The sequence below is a fragment of the Danio rerio genome, chromosome 4 (genome assembly GCF_052040795.2).
Source record: "Danio rerio strain M-AB ecotype USA chromosome 4, GRCz13ab, whole genome shotgun sequence".
Classification (NCBI taxonomy): domain Eukaryota; kingdom Metazoa; phylum Chordata; class Actinopteri; order Cypriniformes; family Danionidae; genus Danio; species Danio rerio.
The window spans coordinates 31,707,943-31,728,256 of record NC_141024.2 but is presented as its reverse complement, the minus strand read 5'-3'; the positions used below and the strand labels follow the sequence as shown (position 1 = coordinate 31,728,256).

General features: G+C 38.4%; 1 long non-coding RNA gene across 1 annotated transcript; it reads right to left on the bottom strand.

Annotated features, from left to right (window-relative positions):
* Positions 1-16,635: 16,635 nt before the first annotated feature.
* Positions 16,636-19,840, bottom strand: LOC148679976 (uncharacterized). The gene is made up of 2 exons (XR_015942464.1): positions 18,971-19,840; positions 16,636-18,365 (listed from the first exon to the last, which is right to left on the bottom strand). It is a non-coding gene; the product is annotated as an uncharacterized LOC148679976 (long non-coding RNA).
* Between the last annotated feature and the right edge of the window lie 474 nt (positions 19,841-20,314).

Here is a 20,314-nt window from a genome sequence, read left to right as displayed (position 1 = left end):
TTGTCCGTTCATAGTCTTTAGCAGCAAGAGAAATCATTGTCAGGCAGTGCCACACGCATCTTGTTGTCTGCTGTTAGAAAGAGCAGATATGAGACATGTACTTTGCCAGGACCCATTATAAGGGTGCACTTGCCTTATGGTTTTGCCACAGTCGTTAACACTCAGCCTTTCTTGAACGCTAATCAAGTTTTGATTGCTGGCTGAAAGTCTTCAGAACAACTCTGCATTGTTGAAAGTGATGGGATTTTTCACACATTTGAATTGACTTGATGCAAATGCATCTAGGCTTTATGTGTCCTGCAGCAGGAAGGAATTAGGAGACCATTTGACAAGCTATACCAATTCCAGGTGCAAAACCAGTAAACAACGGGAGCACTCTCATGCAAACTCACACCCTCTAGTGTTTACTGTGTGTATGCTGCTGTTTGGATGCAAGTGGTAGAAGTGCATGATGGGCAAAACCATAATATAAAAATAAAAACAGGGACAACACTGGCCAAATGAGAAACAGTTATTCTAAAACAGAATTACGATTGCTTCTCTTTCCAAACATTACTAGGTTGCAATTAAAAATTGAATAGAATAGGACTACAAAAAGAACGAATCTTGGTGGGCAGAGGTGACTAAGTCAGCAAACATCTACCCCAACTTGATAGCACTTTCTACTTTGCTTAAAAGAAAGATGCTAAAGTTAGAGTTGATGTCAACTGCTTTTTTATCACAAGGGCAAAGAAATTAAAAATGAGGAAGATGCAAAAGAGTGTCCCCATGTTACTCCAACTTGTTGGAATATCAAGACGAGAAGATGTAAAATTAGCAAAGAACAAAAAGGTAATAGTAAACACTGCAATTCCATACCAAATGGGTTCAGTCTTGCTTGTTGTTCTTGTCCTTATTAAAACTACCCCAAAGAGAAGCACTTATGAACAAAGGACAAATCAATGCTCCTGTTTGAAGTGATCTTAATGTGTTTTAGATGCAGATGTCACTGTAAATTCCAAAAGACAACACTCTCTTGTAGCACATGTCACTTGAAACTACCCCAACAAATAGCACTTACCAAATACAGCATCAAAGTCAGTGCTTTTGTGAGGGTACCGATAGAGACAATGGTGGCAGACTAAAATCTTGTCTGTTTAAAGTCTTCACCAACAAAGGAAAATCCAGGATTTAAAATTGGATAGAAGAGGAGTACAAATGGAACAGAATCTTGGTGGGCAGAGGTGACTAAGTCAGCAAACATCTACCCCAACTTGATAGCACTTTCTACTTTGCTTAAAAGAAAGATGCTAAAGTTAGAGTTGATGTCAACTGGTTTTCTATCACAAGGGCAAAGAAATTAAAAATGAGGAAGATGCAAAGGAGTGTCCCCATGTTACTCCAACTTGTTGGAATATCAAGACGAGAAGATGTAAAATTAGCAAAGAACAAAAAGGTAATAGTAAACAATGCAATTCCATACAAAATGGGTTCAGTCTTGCTTGTTGTTCTTGTCCTTATTAAAACTACCCCAAAGAGAAGCACTTATGAACAAAGGACAAATCAATGCTCCTGTTTGAAGTGATCTTAATGTGCTTTAGATCGAAATTTAATAAGCAAGGCATGCAGATGCCACTCTGAATTCCAAAAGACAACATTCTCTTGTAGCACAGGTCACTTGAAACTACCCCAACAAATAGCACTTACCAATTACAGCATCCAAGTCAGTGCCTTTGTGAGGGTACCGATAGTGACAATAGTAGCAGATTAAAACCTTGTCCGTTCATAGTCTTTAGCAGCAAGAGAAATCATTGGCAGGCAGTGCCACACGCATCTTGTTGTCTGCTGTTAGAAAGAGCAGATATGAGACATGTACTTTGCCAGGACCCATTATAAGGGTGCACTTGCCTTATGGTTTTGCCACAGTCGTTAACACTCAGCCTTTCTTGAACGCTAATCAAGTTTTGATTGCTGGCTGAAAGTCTTCAGAACAACTCTGCATTGTTGAAAGTGATGGGATTTTTCACACATTTGAATTGACTTGATGCAAATGCATCTAGGCTTTATGTGTCCTGCAGCAGGAAGGAATTAGGAGACCATTTGACAAGCTATACCAATTCCAGGTGCAAAACCAGTAAACAACGGGAGCACTCTCATGCAAACTCACACCCTCTAGTGTTTACTGTGTGTATGCTGCTGTTTGGATGCAAGTGGTAGAAGTGCATGATGGACAAAACCATAATATAAAAATAAAAACAGGGACCTCACTGGCCAAATGAGAAACAGTTATTCTAAAACAGAATTACGATTGCTTCTCTTTCCAAACATTACTAGGTTGCAATTAAAAATTGAATAGAATAGGACTAAGAGGTGACTAAATCAGCAAACATCTACCCCAACTTGATAGCACTTTCTACTTTGCTTAAAAGAAAGATGCTAAAGTTAGAGTTGACCTCAACTGGCTTCTATCAATTAAAAATGAGGCAGATGCAAAGGAGTGTCCCCATGTTACTCCAACTTGTTGGAATATCAAGACGAGAAGATGTAAAATTAGCAAAGAACAAAAAGGTAATAGTAAACAATGCAATTCCATACAAAATGGGTTCAGTCTTGCTTGTTGTTCTTGTCCTTATTAAAACTACCCCAAAGAGAAGCACTTATAAACAAAGGACAAATCAATGCTCCTGTTTGAAGTGATCTTAATGTGTTTTAGATGCAGATGTCACTGTAAATTCCAAAAGACAACACTCTCTTGTAGCACATGTCACTTGAAACTACCCCAACAAATAGCACTTACCAAATACAGCATCAAAGTCAGTGCTTTTGTGAGGGTACCGATAGAGACAATGGTGGCAGACTAAAATCTTGTCTGTTTAAAGTCTTCACCAACAAAGGAAAATCCAGGATTTAAAATTGGATAGAAGAGGAGTACAAATGGAACAGAATCTTGGTGGGCAGAGGTGACTAAGTCAGCAAACATCTACCCCAACTTGATAGCACTTTCTACTTTGCTTAAAAGAAAGATGCTAAAGTTAGAGTTGATGTCAACTGGTTTTCTATCACAAGGGCAAAGAAATTAAAAATGAGGAAGATGCAAAGGAGTGTCCCCATGTTACTCTAACTTGTTGGAATATCAAGACGAGAAGATGTAAAATTAGCAAAGAACAAAAAGGTAATAGTAAACAATGCAATTCCATACAAAATGGGTTCAGTCTTGCTTGTTGTTCTTGTCCTTATTAAAACTACCCCAAAGAGAAGCACTTATGAACAAAGGACAAATCAATGCTCCTGTTTGAAGTGATCTTAATGTGTTTTAGATGCAGATGTCACTGTAAATTCCAAAAGACAACACTCTCTTGTAGCACATGTCACTTGAAACTACCCCAACAAATAGCACTTACCAAATACAGCATCAAAGTCAGTGCTTTTGTGAGGGTACCGATAGAGACAATGGTGGCAGACTAAAATCTTGTCTGTTTAAAGTCTTCACCACCAAAGGAAAATCCAGGATTTAAAATTGGATAAAAGAGGAGTACAAATGGAACAGAATCATGGTGGTCAGAGGTGACTTAGTCAGCAAACATCTACCCCAACTTGATAGCACTTTCTACTCTGCTTAAAAGAAAGATGCTAAAGTTAGAGTTGATGTCAACTGATTTTCTATCACAAGGGCAAAGAAATTAAAAATGAGGCAGATGCAAAGGAGTGTCCCCATGTTACTCCAACTTGTTGGAATATCAAGACGAGAAGATGTAAAATTAGCAAATAACAAAAAGGTAAAAGTAAACAATGCAATTCCATACAAAATGGGTTCAGTCTTGCTTGTTGTACCTGTCCTTATTAAAACTACCCCAAAGAGAAGCACTTATGAACAAAGGACAAATCAATGCTCCTGTTTGAAGTGATCTTAATGTGCTTTAGATTGAAATTTAATAAGCAAGGCATGCAGATGCCACTCTGAATTCCAAAAGACAGCATTCTCTTGTAGCACAGGTCACTTGAAACTACCCCAACAAATAGCACTTACCAATTACAGCATCCAAGTCAGTGCCTTTGTGAGGGTACCGATAGTGACAATAGTAGCAGATTAAAACCTTGTCCGTTCATAGTCTTTAGCAGCAAGAGAAATCATTGGCAGGCAGTGCCACACGCATCTTGTTGTCTGCTGTTAGAAAGAGCAGATATGAGACATGTACTTTGCCAGGACCCATTATAAGGGTGCACTTGCCTTATGGTTTTGCCACAGTCGTTAACACTCAGCCTTTCTTGAACGCTAATCAAGTTTTGATTGCTGGCTGAAAGTCTTCAGAACAACTCTGCATTGTTGAAAGTGATGGGATTTTTCACACATTTGAATTGACTTGATGCAAATGCATCTAGGCTTTATGTGTCCTGCAGCAGGAAGGAATTAGGAGACCATTTGACAAGCTATACCAATTCCAGGTGCAAAACCAGTAAACAACGGGAGCACTCTCATGCAAACTCACACCCTCTAGTGTTTACTGTGTGTATGCTGCTGTTTGGATGCAAGTGGTAGAAGTGCATGATGGACAAAACCATAATATAAAAATAAAAACAGGGACAACACTGGCCAAATGAGAAACAGTTATTCTAAAACAGAATTACGATTGCTTCTCTTTCCAAACATTACTAGGTTGCAATTAAAAATTGAATAGAATAGGACTACAAAAAGAACAGAATCTTGGTGGGCAGAGGTGACTAAGTCAGCAAACATCTACCCCAACTTGATAGCACTTTCTACTTTGCTTAAAAGAAAGATGCTAAAGTTAGAGTTGATGTCAAATGCTTTTTTATCACAAGTGCAAAGAAATTAAAAGTGAGGAAGATGCAAAAGAGTGTCCCCATGTTACTCCAACTTGTTGGAATATCAAGACGAGAAGATGTAAAATTAGCAAATAACAAAAAGGTAAAAGTAAACAATGCAATTCCATAAAAAAATGGGTTCAGTCTTGCTTGTTGTACCTGTCCTTATTAAAACTACCCCAAAGAGAAGCACTTATGAACAAAGGACAAATCAATGCTCCTGTTTGAAGTGATCTTAATGTGTTTTAGATGCAGATGTCAATGTAAATTCCAAAAGACAACACTCTCTTGTAGCACATGTCACTTGAAACTACCCCAACAAATAGCACTTACCAAATACAGCATCAAAGTCAGTGCTTTTGTGAGGGTACCGATAGAGACAATGGTGGCAGACTAAAATCTTGTCTGTTTAAAGTCTTCACCACCAAAGGAAAATCCAGGATTTAAAATTGGATAAAAGAGGAGTACAAATGGAACAGAATCATGGTGGTCAGAGGTGACTTAGTCAGCAAACATCTACCCCAACTTGATAGCACTTTCTACTCTGCTTAAAAGAAAGATGCTAAAGTTAGAGTTGATGTCAACTGATTTTCTATCACAAGGGCAAAGAAATTAAAAATGAGGCAGATGCAAAGGAGTGTCCCCATGTTACTCCAACTTGTTGGAATATCAAGACGAGAAGATGTAAAATTAGCAAATAACAAAAAGGTAAAAGTAAACAATGCAATTCCATACAAAATGGGTTCCGTCTGGCTTGTTGTACCTGTCCTTATTAAAACTACCCCAAAGAGAAGCACTTATGAACAAAGGACAAATCAATGCTCCTGTTTGAAGTGATCTTAATGTGCTTTAGATTGAAATTTAATAAGCAAGGCATGCAGATGCCACTCTGAATTCCAAAAGACAGCATTCTCTTGTAGCACAGGTCACTTGAAACTACCCCAACAAATAGCACTTACCAATTACAGCATCCAAGTCAGTGCCTTTGTGAGGGTACCGATAGTGACAATAGTAGCAGATTAAAACCTTGTCCGTTCATAGTCTTTAGCAGCAAGAGAAATCATTGGCAGGCAGTGCCACACGCATCTTGTTGTCTGCTGTTAGAAAGAGCAGATATGAGACATGTACTTTGCCAGGACCCATTATAAGGGTGCACTTGCCTTATGGTTTTGCCACAGTCGTTAACACTCAGCCTTTCTTGAACGCTAATCAAGTTTTGATTGCTGGCTGAAAGTCTTCAGAACAACTCTGCATTGTTGAAAGTGATGGGATTTTTCACACATTTGAATTGACTTGATGCAAATGCATCTAGGCTTTATGTGTCCTGCAGCAGGAAGGAATTAGGAGACCATTTGACAAGCTATACCAATTCCAGGTGCAAAACCAGTAAACAACGGGAGCACTCTCATGCAAACTCACACCCTCTAGTGTTTACTGTGTGTATGCTGCTGTTTGGATGCAAGTGGTAGAAGTGCATGATGGACAAAACCATAATATAAAAATAAAAACAGGGACAACACTGGCCAAATGAGAAACAGTTATTCTAAAACAGAATTACGATTGCTTCTCTTTCCAAACATTACTAGGTTGCAATTAAAAATTGAATAGAATAGGACTACAAAAAGAACAGAATCTTGGTGGGCAGAGGTGACTAAGTCAGCAAACATCTACCCCAACTTGATAGCACTTTCTACTTTGCTTAAAAGAAAGATGCTAAAGTTAGAGTTGATGTCAACTGCTTTTTTATCACAAGTGCAAAGAAATTAAAAGTGAGGAAGATGCAAAAGAGTGTCCCCATGTTACTCCAACTTGTTGGAATATCAAGACGAGAAGATGTAAAATTAGCAAATAACAAAAAGGTAAAAGTAAACAATGCAATTCCATAAAAAAATGGGTTCAGTCTTGCTTGTTGTACCTGTCCTTATTAAAACTACCCCAAAGAGAAGCACTTATGAACAAAGGACAAATCAATGCTCCTGTTTGAAGTGATCTTAATGTGTTTTAGATGCAGATGTCAATGTAAATTCCAAAAGACAACACTCTCTTGTAGCACATGTCACTTGAAACTACCCCAACAAATAGCACTTACCAAATACAGCATCAAAGTCAGTGCTTTTGTGAGGGTACCGATAGAGACAATGGTGGCAGACTAAAATCTTGTCTGTTTAAAGTCTTCACCACCAAAGGAAAATCCAGGATTTAAAATTGGATAAAAGAGGAGTACAAATGGAACAGAATCATGGTGGTCAGAGGTGACTTAGTCAGCAAACATCTACCCCAACTTGATAGCACTTTCTACTCTGCTTAAAAGAAAGATGCTAAAGTTAGAGTTGATGTCAACTGATTTTCTATCACAAGGGCAAATAAATTAAAAATGAGGCAGATGCAAAGGAGTGTCCCCATGTTACTCCAACTTGTTGGAATATCAAGACGAGAAGATGTAAAATTAGCAAATAACAAAAAGGTAAAAGTAAACAATGCAATTCCATACAAAATGGGTTCCGTCTGGCTTGTTGTACCTGTCCTTATTAAAACTACCCCAAAGAGAAGCACTTATGAACAAAGGACAAATCAATGCTCCTGTTTGAAGTGATCTTAATGTGCTTTAGATTGAAATTTAATAAGCAAGGCATGCAGATGCCACTCTGAATTCCAAAAGACAGCATTCTCTTGTAGCACAGGTCACTTGAAACTACCCCAACAAATAGCACTTACCAATTACAGCATCCAAGTCAGTGCCTTTGTGAGGGTACCGATAGTGACAATAGTAGCAGATTAAAACCTTGTCCGTTCATAGTCTTTAGCAGCAAGAGAAATCATTGGCAGGCAGTGCCACACGCATCTTGTTGTCTGCTGTTAGAAAGAGCAGATATGAGACATGTACTTTGCCAGGACCCATTATAAGGGTGCACTTGCCTTATGGTTTTGCCACAGTCGTTAACACTCAGCCTTTCTTGAACGCTAATCAAGTTTTGATTGCTGGCTGAAAGTCTTCAGAACAACTCTGCATTGTTGAAAGTGATGGGATTTTTCACACATTTGAATTGACTTGATGCAAATGCATCTAGGCTTTATGTGTCCTGCAGCAGGAAGGAATTAGGAGACCATTTGACAAGCTATACCAATTCCAGGTGCAAAACCAGTAAACAACGGGAGCACTCTCATGCAAACTCACACCCTCTAGTGTTTACTGTGTGTATGCTGCTGTTTGGATGCAAGTGGTAGAAGTGCATGATGGACAAAACCATAATATAAAAATAAAAACAGGGACAACACTGGCCAAATGAGAAACAGTTATTCTAAAACAGAATTACGATTGCTTCTCTTTCCAAACATTACTAGGTTGCAATTAAAAATTGAATAGAATAGGACTACAAAAAGAACAGAATCTTGGTGGGCAGAGGTGACTAAGTCAGCAAACATCTACCCCAACTTGATAGCACTTTCTACTTTGCTTAAAAGAAAGATGCTAAAGTTAGAGTTGACCTCAACTGGTTTCTATCAATTAAAAATGAGGCAGATGCAAAGGAGTGTCCCCATGTTACTCCAACTTGTTGGAATATCAAGACGAGAAGATGTAAAATTAGCAAATAACAAAAAGGTAAAAGTAAACAATGCAATTCCATACAAAATGGGTTCAGTCTTGCTTGTTGTACCTGTCCTTATTAAAACTACCCCAAAGAGAAGCACTTATGAACAAAGGACAAATCAATGCTCCTGTTTGAAGTGATCTTAATGTGCTTTAGATTGAAATTTAATAAGCAAGGCATGCAGATGCCACTCTGAATTCCAAAAGACAACATTCTCTTGTAGCACAGGTCACTTGAAACTACCCCAACAAATAGCACTTACCAATTACAGCATCCAAGTCAGTGCCTTTGTGAGGGTACCGATAGTGACAATAGTAGCAGATTAAAACCTTGTCCGTTCATAGTCTTTAGCAGCAAGAGAAATCATTGGCAGGCAGTGCCACACGCATCTTGTTGTCTGCTGTTAGAAAGAGCAGATATGAGACATGTACTTTGCCAGGACCCATTATAAGGGTGCACTTGCCTTATGGTTTTGCCACAGTCGTTAACACTCAGCCTTTCTTGAACGCTAATCAAGTATTGATTGCTGGCTGAAAGTCTTCAGAACAACTCTGCATTGTTGAAAGTGATGGGATTTTTCACACATTTGAATTGACTTGATGCAAATGCATCTAGGCTTTATGTGTCCTGCAGCAGGAAGGAATTAGGAGACCATTTGACAAGCTATACCAATTCCAGGTGCAAAACCAGTAAACAACGGGAGCACTCTCATGCAAACTCACACCCTCTAGTGTTTACTGTGTGTATGCTGCTGTTTGGATGCAAGTGGTAGAAGTGCATGATGGACAAAACCATAATATAAAAATAAAAACAGGGACAACACTGGCCAAATGAGAAACAGTTATTCTAAAACAGAATTACAATTGCTTCTCTTTCCAAACATTACTAGGTTGCAATTAAAAATTGAATAGAATAGGACTACAAAAAGAACAGAATCTTGGTGGGCAGTGGTGACTAAGTCAGCAAACATCTACCCCAACTTGATAGCACTTTCTACTTTGCTTAAAAGAAAGATGCTAAAGTTAGAGTTGACCTCAACTGGTTTCTATCAATTAAAAATGAGGCAGATGCAAAGGGGTGTCCCCATGTTACTCCAACTTGTTGGAATATCAAGACGAGAAGATGTAAAATTAGCCAAGAACAAAAAGGTAATAGTAAACACTGCAATTCCATACCAAATGGGTTCAGTCTTGCTTGTTGTTCTTGTCCTTATTAAAACTACCCCAAAGAGAAGCACTTATGAACAAAGGACAAATCAATGCTCCTGATTGAAGTGATCTTAATGTGTTTTAGATGCAGATGTCAATGTAAATTCCAAAAGACAACACTCTCTTGTAGCACATGTCACTTGAAACTACCCCAACAAATAGCACTTACCAAATACAGCATCAAAGTCAGTGCTTTTGTGAGGGTACCGATAGAGACAATGGTGGCAGACTAAAATCTTGTCTGTTTAAAGTCTTCACCACCAAAGGAAAATCCAGGATTTAAAATTGGATAAAAGAGGAGTACAAATGGAACAGAATCATGGTGGTCAGAGGTGACTTAGTCAGCAAACATCTACCCCAACTTGATAGCACTTTCTACTCTGCTTAAAAGAAAGATGCTAAAGTTAGAGTTGATGTCAACTGATTTTCTATCACAAGGGCAAAGAAATTAAAAATGAGGCAGATGCAAAGGAGTGTCCCCATGTTACTCCAACTTGTTGGAATATCAAGACGAGAAGATGTAAAATTAGCAAATAACAAAAAGGTAAAAGTAAACAATGCAATTCCATACAAAATGGGTTCAGTCTTGCTTGTTGTACCTGTCCTTATTAAAACTACCCCAAAGAGAAGCACTTATGAACAAAGGACAAATCAATGCTCCTGTTTGAAGTGATCTTAATGTGCTTTAGATTGAAATTTAATAAGCAAGGCATGCAGATGCCACTCTGAATTCCAAAAGACAGCATTCTCTTGTAGCACAGGTCACTTGAAACTACCCCAACAAATAGCACTTACCAATTACAGCATCCAAGTCAGTGCCTTTGTGAGGGTACCGATAGTGACAATAGTAGCAGATTAAAACCTTGTCCGTTCATAGTCTTTAGCAGCAAGAGAAATCATTGGCAGGCAGTGCCACACGCATCTTGTTGTCTGCTGTTAGAAAGAGCAGATATGAGACATGTACTTTGCCAGGACCCATTATAAGGGTGCACTTTCCTTATGGTTTTGCCACAGTCGTTAACACTCAGCCTTTCTTGAACGCTAATCAAGTTTTGATTGCTGGCTGAAAGTCTTCAGAACAACTCTGCATTGTTGAAAGTGATGGGATTTTTCACACATTTGAATTGACTTGATGCAAATGCATCTAGGCTTTATGTGTCCTGCAGCAGGAAGGAATTAGGAGACCATTTGACAAGCTATACCAATTCCAGGTGCAAAACCAGTAAACAACGGGAGCACTCTCATGCAAACTCACACCCTCTAGTGTTTACTGTGTGTATGCTGCTGTTTGGATGCAAGTGGTAGAAGTGCATGATGGACAAAACCATAATATAAAAATAAAAACAGGGACAACACTGGCCAAATGAGAAACAGTTATTCTAAAACAGAATTACGATTGCTTCTCTTTCCAAACATTACTAGGTTGCAATTAAAAATTGAATAGAATAGGACTACAAAAAGAACAGAATCTTGGTGGGCAGAGGTGACTAAGTCAGCAAACATCTACCCCAACTTGATAGCACTTTCTACTTTGCTTAAAAGAAAGATGCTAAAGTTAGAGTTGATGTCAACTGCTTTTTTATCACAAGTGCAAAGAAATTAAAAGTGAGGAAGATGCAAAAGAGTGTCCCCATGTTACTCCAACTTGTTGGAATATCAAGACGAGAAGATGTAAAATTAGCAAATAACAAAAAGGTAAAAGTAAACAATGCAATTCCATAAAAAAATGGGTTCAGTCTTGCTTGTTGTACCTGTCCTTATTAAAACTACCCCAAAGAGAAGCACTTATGAACAAAGGACAAATCAATGCTCCTGTTTGAAGTGATCTTAATGTGTTTTAGATGCAGATGTCAATGTAAATTCCAAAAGACAACACTCTCTTGTAGCACATGTCACTTGAAACTACCCCAACAAATAGCACTTACCAAATACAGCATCAAAGTCAGTGCTTTTGTGAGGGTACCGATAGAGACAATGGTGGCAGACTAAAATCTTGTCTGTTTAAAGTCTTCACCACCAAAGGAAAATCCAGGATTTAAAATTGGATAAAAGAGGAGTACAAATGGAACAGAATCATGGTGGTCAGAGGTGACTTAGTCAGCAAACATCTACCCCAACTTGATAGCACTTTCTACTCTGCTTAAAAGAAAGATGCTAAAGTTAGAGTTGATGTCAACTGATTTTCTATCACAAGGGCAAAGAAATTAAAAATGAGGCAGATGCAAAGGAGTGTCCCCATGTTACTCCAACTTGTTGGATTATCAAGACGAGAAGATGTAAAATTAGCAAATAACAAAAAGGTAAAAGTAAACAATGCAATTCCATACAAAATGGGTTCCGTCTTGCTTGTTGTACCTGTCCTTATTAAAACTACCCCAAAGAGAAGCACTTATGAACAAAGGACAAATCAATGCTCCTGTTTGAAGTGATCTTAATGTGCTTTAGATTGAAATTTAATAAGCAAGGCATGCAGATGCCACTCTGAATTCCAAAAGACAGCATTCTCTTGTAGCACAGGTCACTTGAAACTACCCCAACAAATAGCACTTACCAATTACAGCATCCAAGTCAGTGCCTTTGTGAGGGTACCGATAGTGACAATAGTAGCAGATTAAAACCTTGTCCGTTCATAGTCTTTAGCAGCAAGATAAATCATTGGCAGGCAGTGCCACACGCATCTTGTTGTCTGCTGTTAGAAAGAGCAGATATGAGACATGTACTTTGCCAGGACCCATTATAAGGGAGCACTTGCCTTATGGTTTTGCCACAGTCGTTAACACTCAGCCTTTCTTGAACGCTAATCAAGTTTTGATTGCTGGCTGAAAGTCTTCAGAACAACTCTGCATTGTTGAAAGTGATGGGATTTTTCACACATTTGAATTGACTTGATGCAAATGCATCTAGGCTTTATGTGTCCTGCAGCAGGAAGGAATTAGGAGACCATTTGACAAGCTATACCAATTCCAGGTGCAAAACCAGGAAACAACGGGAGCACTCTCATGCAAACTCACACCCTCTAGTGTTTACTGTGTGTATGCTGCTGTTTGGATGCAAGTGGTAGAAGTGCATGATGGACAAAACCATAATATAAAAATAAAAACAGGGACAACACTGGCCAAATGAGAAACAGTTATTCTAAAACAGAATTACGATTGCTTCTCTTTCCAAACATTACTAGGTTGCAATTAAAAATTGAATAGAATAGGACTACAAAAAGAACAGAATCTTGGTGGGCAGAGGTGACTAAGTCAGCAAACATCTACCCCAACTTGATAGCACTTTCTACTTTGCTTAAAAGAAAGATGCTAAAGTTAGAGTTGATGTCAACTGCTTTTTTATTACAAGTGCAAAGAAATTAAAAATGAGGAAGATGCAAAAGAGTGTCCCCATGTTACTCCAACTTGTTGGAATATCAAGACGAGAAGATGTAAAATTAGCAAATAACAAAAAGGTAAAAGTAAACAATGCAATTCCATAAAAAAAATGGGTTCAGTCTTGCTTGTTGTACCTGTCCTTATTAAAACTACCCCAAAGAGAAGCACTTATGAACAAAGGACAAATCAATGCTCCTGTTTGAAGTGATCTTAATGTGCTTTAGATTGAAATTTAATAAGCAAGGCATGCAGATGCCACTCTGAATTCCAAAAGACAGCATTCTCTTGTAGCACAGGTCACTTGAAACTACCCCAACAAATAGCACTTACCAATTACAGCATCCAAGTCAGTGCCTTTGTGAGGGTACCGATAGTGACAATAGTAGCAGATTAAAACCTTGTCCGTTCATAGTCTTTAGCAGCAAGAGAAATCATTGGCAGGCAGTGCCACACGCATCTTGTTGTCTGCTGTTAGAAAGAGCAGATATGAGACATGTACTTTGCCAGGACCCATTATAAGGGTGCACTTGCCTTATGGTTTTGCCACAGTCGTTAACACTCAGCCTTTCTTGAACGCTAATCAAGTTTTGATTGCTGGCTGAAAGTCTTCAGAACAACTCTGCATTGTTGAAAGTGATGGGATTTTTCACACATTTGAATTGACTTGATGAAAATGCATCTAGGCTTTATGTGTCCTGCAGCAGGAAGGAATTAGGAGACCATTTGACAAGCTATACCAATTCCAGGTGCAAAACCAGTAAACAACGGGAGCACTCTCATGCAAACTCACACCCTCTAGTGTTTACTGTGTGTATGCTGCTGTTTGGATGCAAGTGGTAGAAGTGCATGATGGACAAAACCATAATATAAAAATAAAAACAGGGACAACACTGGCCAAATGAGAAACAGTTATTCTAAAACAGAATTACGATTGCTTCTCTTTCCAAACATTACTAGGTTGCAATTAAAAATTGAATAAAATAGGACTACAAAAAGAACAGAATCTTGGTGGGCAGAGGTGACTAAGTCAGCAAACATCTACCCCAACTTGATAGCACTTTCTACTTTGCTTAAAAGAAAGATGCTAAAGTTAGAGTTGACCTCAACTGGTTTCTATCAATTAAAAATGAGGCAGATGCAAAGGAGTGTCCCCATGTTACTCCAACTTGTTGGAATATCAAGACGAGAAGATGTAAAATTAGCAAAGAACAAAAAGGTAATAGTAAACAATGCAATTCCATACAAAATGGGTTCAGTCTTGCTTGTTGTTCTTGTCCTTATTAAAACTACCCCAAAGAGAAGCACTTATGAACAAAGGACAAATCAATGCTCCTGTTTGAAGTGATCTTAATGTGTTTTAGATGCAGATGTCACTGTAAATTCCAAAAGACAACACTCTCTTGTAGCACATGTCACTTGAAACTACCCCAACAAATAGCACTTACCAAATACAGCATCAAAGTCAGTGCTTTTGTGAGGGTACCGATAGAGACAATGGTAGCAGACTAAAATCTTGTCTGTTTAAAGTCTTCACCAACAAAGGAAAATCCAGGATTTAAAATTGGATAAAAGAGGAGTACAAATGGAACAGAATCATGGTGGTCAGAGGTGACTTAGTCAGCAAACATCTACCCCAACTTGATAGCACTTTCTACTCTGCTTAAAAGAAAGATGCTAAAGTTAGAGTTGATGTCAACTGATTTTCTATCACAAGGGCAAAGAAATTAAAAATGAGGCAGATGCAAAGGAGTGTCCCCATGTTACTCCAACTTGTTGGAATATCAAGACGAGAAGATGTAAAATTAGCAAATAACAAAAAGGTAAAAGTAAACAATGCAATTCCATACAAAATGGGTTCAGTCTTGCTTGTTGTACCTGTCCTTATTAAAACTACCCCAAAGAGAAGCACTTATGAACAAAGGACAAATCAATGCTCCTGTTTGAAGTGATCTTAATGTGCTTTAGATTGAAATTTAATAAGCAAGGCATGCAGATGCCACTCTGAATTCCAAAAGACAGCATTCTCTTGTAGCACAGGTCACTTGAAACTACCCCAACAAATAGCACTTACCAATTACAGCATCCAAGTCAGTGCCTTTGTGAGGGTACCGATAGTGACAATAGTAGCAGATTAAAACCTTGTCCGTTCATAGTCTTTAGCAGCAAGAGAAATCATTGGCAGGCAGTGCCACACGCATCTTGTTGTCTGCTGTTAGAAAGAGCAGATATGAGACATGTACTTTGCCAGGACCCATTATAAGGGTGCACTTTCCTTATGGTTTTGCCACAGTCGTTAACACTCAGCCTTTCTTGAACGCTAATCAAGTTTTGATTGCTGGCTGAAAGTCTTCAGAACAACTCTGCATTGTTGAAAGTGATGGGATTTTTCACACATTTGAATTGACTTGATGCAAATGCATCTAGGCTTTATGTGTCCTGCAGCAGGAAGGAATTAGGAGACCATTTGACAAGCTATACCAATTCCAGGTGCAAAACCAGTAAACAACGGGAGCACTCTCATGCAAACTCACACCCTCTAGTGTTTACTGTGTGTATGCTGCTGTTTGGATGCAAGTGGTAGAAGTGCATGATGGACAAAACCATAATATAAAAATAAAAACAGGGACAACACTGGCCAAATGAGAAACAGTTATTCTAAAACAGAATTACGATTGCTTCTCTTTCCAAACATTACTAGGTTGCAATTAAAAATTGAATAGAATAGGACTACAAAAAGAACAGAATCTTGGTGGGCAGAGGTGACTAAGTCAGCAAACATCTACCCCAACTTGATAGCACTTTCTACTTTGCTTAAAAGAAAGATGCTAAAGTTAGAGTTGACCTCAACTGGTTTCTATCAATTAAAAATGAGGCAGATGCAAAGGAGTGTCCCCATGTTACTCCAACTTGTTGGAATATCAAGACGAGAAGATGTAAAATTCGCAAAGAACAAAAAGGTAATAGTAAACAATGCAATTCCATACAAAATGGGTTCAGTCTTGCTTGTTGTTCTTGTCCTTATTAAAACTACCCCAAAGAGAAGCACTTATGAACAAAGGACAAATCAATGCTCCTGTTTGAAGTGATCTTAATGTGCTTTAGATGCAGATGTCACTGTAAATTCCAAAAGACAACACTCTCTTGTAGCACATGTCACTTGAAACTACCCCAACAAATAGCACTTACCAAATACAGCATCAAAGTCAGTGCTTTTGTGAGGGTACCGATAGAGACAATGGTGGCAGACTAAAATCTTGTCTGTTTAAAGTCTTCACCAACAAAGGAAAATCCAGGATTTAAAATTGGATAGAAGAGGAGTACAAATGGAACAGAATCTTGGTGGGCAGAGGTGACTAAGTCAGCAAACATCTACCCCAACTTGATAGCACTTTCTACTTTGCTTAAAAGAAAGATGCTAAAGTTAGAGTTGATGTCAACTGGTTTTCTATCACAAGGGCAAAGAAATTAAAAATGAGGAAGATGCAAAGGAGTGTCCCCATGTTACTCCAACTTGTTGGAATATCAAGACGAGAAGATGTAAAATTAGCAAAGAACAAAAAGGTAATAGTAAACAATGCAATTCCATACAAAATGGGTTCAGTCTTGCTTGTTGTTCTTGTCCTTATTAAAACTACCCCAAAGAGAAGCACTTATGAACAAAGGACAAATCAATGCTCCTGTTTGAAGTGATCTTAATGTGTTTTAGATGCAGATGTCACTGTAAATTCCAAAAGACAACACTCTCTTGTAGCACATGTCACTTGAAACTACCCCAACAAATAGCACTTACCAAATACAGCATCAAAGTCAGTGCTTTTGTGAGGGTACCGATAGAGACAATGGTGGCAGACTAAAATCTTGTCTGTTTAAAGTCTTCACCAACAAAGGAAAATCCAGGATTTAAAATTGGATAGAAGAGGAGTACAAATGGAACAGAATCTTGGTGGGCAGAGGTGACTAAGTCAGCAAACATCTACCCCAACTTGATAGCACTTTCTACTTTGCTTAAAAGAAAGATGCTAAAGTTAGAGTTGATGTCAACTGGTTTTCTATCACAAGGGCAAAGAAATTAAAAATGAGGAAGATGCAAAGGAGTGTCCCCATGTTACTCCAACTTGTTGGAATATCAAGACGAGAAGATGTAAAATTAGCAAAGAACAAAAAGGTAATAGTAAACAATGCAATTCCATACAAAATGGGTTCAGTCTTGCTTGTTGTTCTTGTCCTTATTAAAACTACCCCAAAGAGAAGCACTTATGAACAAAGGACAAATCAATGCTCCTGTTTGAAGTGATCTTAATGTGCTTTAGATCGAAATTTAATAAGCAAGGCATGCAGATGCCACTCTGAATTCCAAAAGACAACATTCTCTTGTAGCACAGGTCACTTGAAACTACCCCAACAAATAGCACTTACCAATTACAGCATCCAAGTCAGCGCCTTTGTGAGGGTACCGATAGTGACAATAGTAGCAGATTAAAACCTTGTCCGTTCATAGTCTTTAGCAGCAAGAGAAATCATTGTCAGGCAGTGCCACACGCATCTTGTTGTCTGCTGTTAGAAAGAGCAGATATGAGACATGTACTTTGCCAGGACCCATTATAAGGGTGCACTTGCCTTATGGTTTTGCCACAGTCGTTAACACTCAGCCTTTCTTGAACGCTAATCAAGTTTTGAATGCTGGCTGAAAGTCTTCAGAACAACTCTGCATTGTTGAAAGTGATGGGATTTTTCACACATTTGAATTGACTTGATGCAAATGCATCTAGGCTTTATGTGTCCTGCAGCAGGAAGGAATTAGGAGACCATTTGACAAGCTATACCAATTCCAGGTGCAAAACCAGTAAACAACGGGAGCACTCTCATGCAAACTCACACCCTCTAGTGTTTACTGTGTGTATGCTGCTGTTTGGATGCAAGTGGTAGAAGTGCATGATGGACAAAACCATAATATAAAAATAAAAACAGGGACAACACTGGCCAAATGAGAAACAGTTATTCTAAAACAGAATTACAATTGCTTCTCTTTCCAAACATTACTAGGTTGCAATTAAAAATTGAATAGAATAGGACTACAAAAAGAACAGAATCTTGGTGGGCAGAGGTGACTAAGTCAGCAAACATCTACCCCAACTTGATAGCACTTTCTACTTTGCTTAAAAGAAAGATGCTAAAGTTAGAGTTGACCTCAACTGGTTTCTATCAATTAAAAATGAGGCAGATGCAAAGGAGTGTCCCCATGTTACTCCAACTTGTTGGAATATCAAGACGAGAAGATGTAAAATTAGCAAAGAACAAAAAGGTAATAGTAAACAATGCAATTCCATACAAAATGGGTTCAGTCTTGCTTGTTGTTCTTGTCCTTATTAAAACTACCCCAAAGAGAAGCACTTATGAACAAAGGAGAAATCAATGATCCTGTTTGAAGTGATCTTAATGTGTTTTAGATGCAGATGTCACTGTAAATTCCAAAAGACAACACTCTCTTGTAGCACATGTCACTTGAAACTACCCCAACAAATAGCACTTACCAAATACAGCATCAAAGTCAGTGCTTTTGTGAGGGTACAGATAGAGACAATGGTGGGAGACTAAAATCTTGTCTGTTTAAAGTCTTCACCAACAAAGGAAAATCCAGGATTTAAAATTGGATAGAAGAGGAGTACAAATGGAACAGAATCTTGGTGGGCAGAGGTGACTAAGTCAGCAAACATCTACCCCAACTTAATAGCACTTTCTACTTTGCTTAAAAGAAAGATGCTAAAGTTAGAGTTGATGTCTACTGGTTTTCTATCACAAGGGCAAAGAAATTAAAAATGAGGAAGATGCAAAGGAGTGTCCCCATGTTACTCCAACTTGTTGGAATATCAAGACGAGAAGATGTAAAATTAGCAAAGAACAAAAAGGTAATAGTAAACAATGCAATTCCATACAAAATGGGTTCAGTCTTGCTTGTTGTTCTTGTCCTTATTAAAACTACCCCAAAGAGAAGCACTTATGAACAAAGGACAAATCAATGCTCCTATTTGAAGTGATCTTAATGTGCTTTAGATTGAAATTTAATAAGCAAGGCATGCAGATGCCACTCTGAATTCCAAAAGACAACATTCTCTTGTAGCACAGGTCACTTGAAACTACCCCAACAAATAGCACTTACCAATTACAGCATCCAAGTCAGTGCCTTTGTGAGGGTACCGATAGTGACAACAGTAGCAGATTAAAACCTTGTCCGTTCATAGTCTTTAGCAGCAAGAGAAATCATTGGCAGGCAGTGCCACACGCATCTTGTTGTCTGCTGTTAGAAAGAGCAGATATGAGACATGTACTTTGCCAGGACCCATTATAAGGGTGCACTTGCCTTATGGTTTTGCCACAGTCGTTAACACTCAGCCTTTCTTGAACGCTAATCAAGTTTTGATTGCTGGCTGAAAGTCTTCAGAACAACTCTGCATTGTTGAAAGTGATGGGATTTTTCACACATTTGAATTGACTTGATGCAAATGCATCTAGGCTTTATGTGTCCTGCAGCAGGAAGGAATTAGGAGACCATTTGACAAGCTATACCAATTCCAGGTGCAAAACCAGTAAACAACGGGAGCACTCTCATGCAAACTCACACCCTCTAGTGTTTACTGTGTGTATGCTGCTGTTTGGATGCAAGTGGTAGAAGTGCATGATGGACAAAACCATAATATAAAAATAAAAACAGGGACAACACTGGCCAAATGAGAAACAGTTATTCTAAAACAGAATTACGATTGCTTCTCTTTCCAAACATTACTAGGTTGCAATTAAAAATTGAATAGAATAGGACTACAAAAAGAACAGAATCTTGGTGGGCAGAGGTGATTAAGTCAGCAAACATCTACCCCAACTTGATAGCACTTTCTACTTTGCTTAAAAGAAAGATGCTAAAGTTAGAGTTGACCTCAACTGGTTTCTATCAATTAAAAATGAGGCAGATGCAAAGGAGTGTCCCCATGTTACTCCAACTTGTTAGATATCAAGACGAGAAGATGTAAAATTAGCAAAGAACAAAAAGGTAATAGTAAACACTGCAATTCCATACCAAATGGGTTCAGTCTTGCTTGTTGTTCTTGTCCTTATTAAAACTACCCCAAAGAGAAGCACTTATGAACAAAGGACAAATCAATGCTCCTGTTTGAAGTGATCTTAATGTGTTTTAGATGCAGATGTCACTGTAAATTCCAAAAGACAACACTCTCTTGTAGCACATGTCACTTGAAACTACCCCAACAAATAGCACTTACCAAATACAGCATCAAAGTCAGTGCTTTTGTGAGGGTACCGATAGAGACAATGGTGGCAGACTAAAATC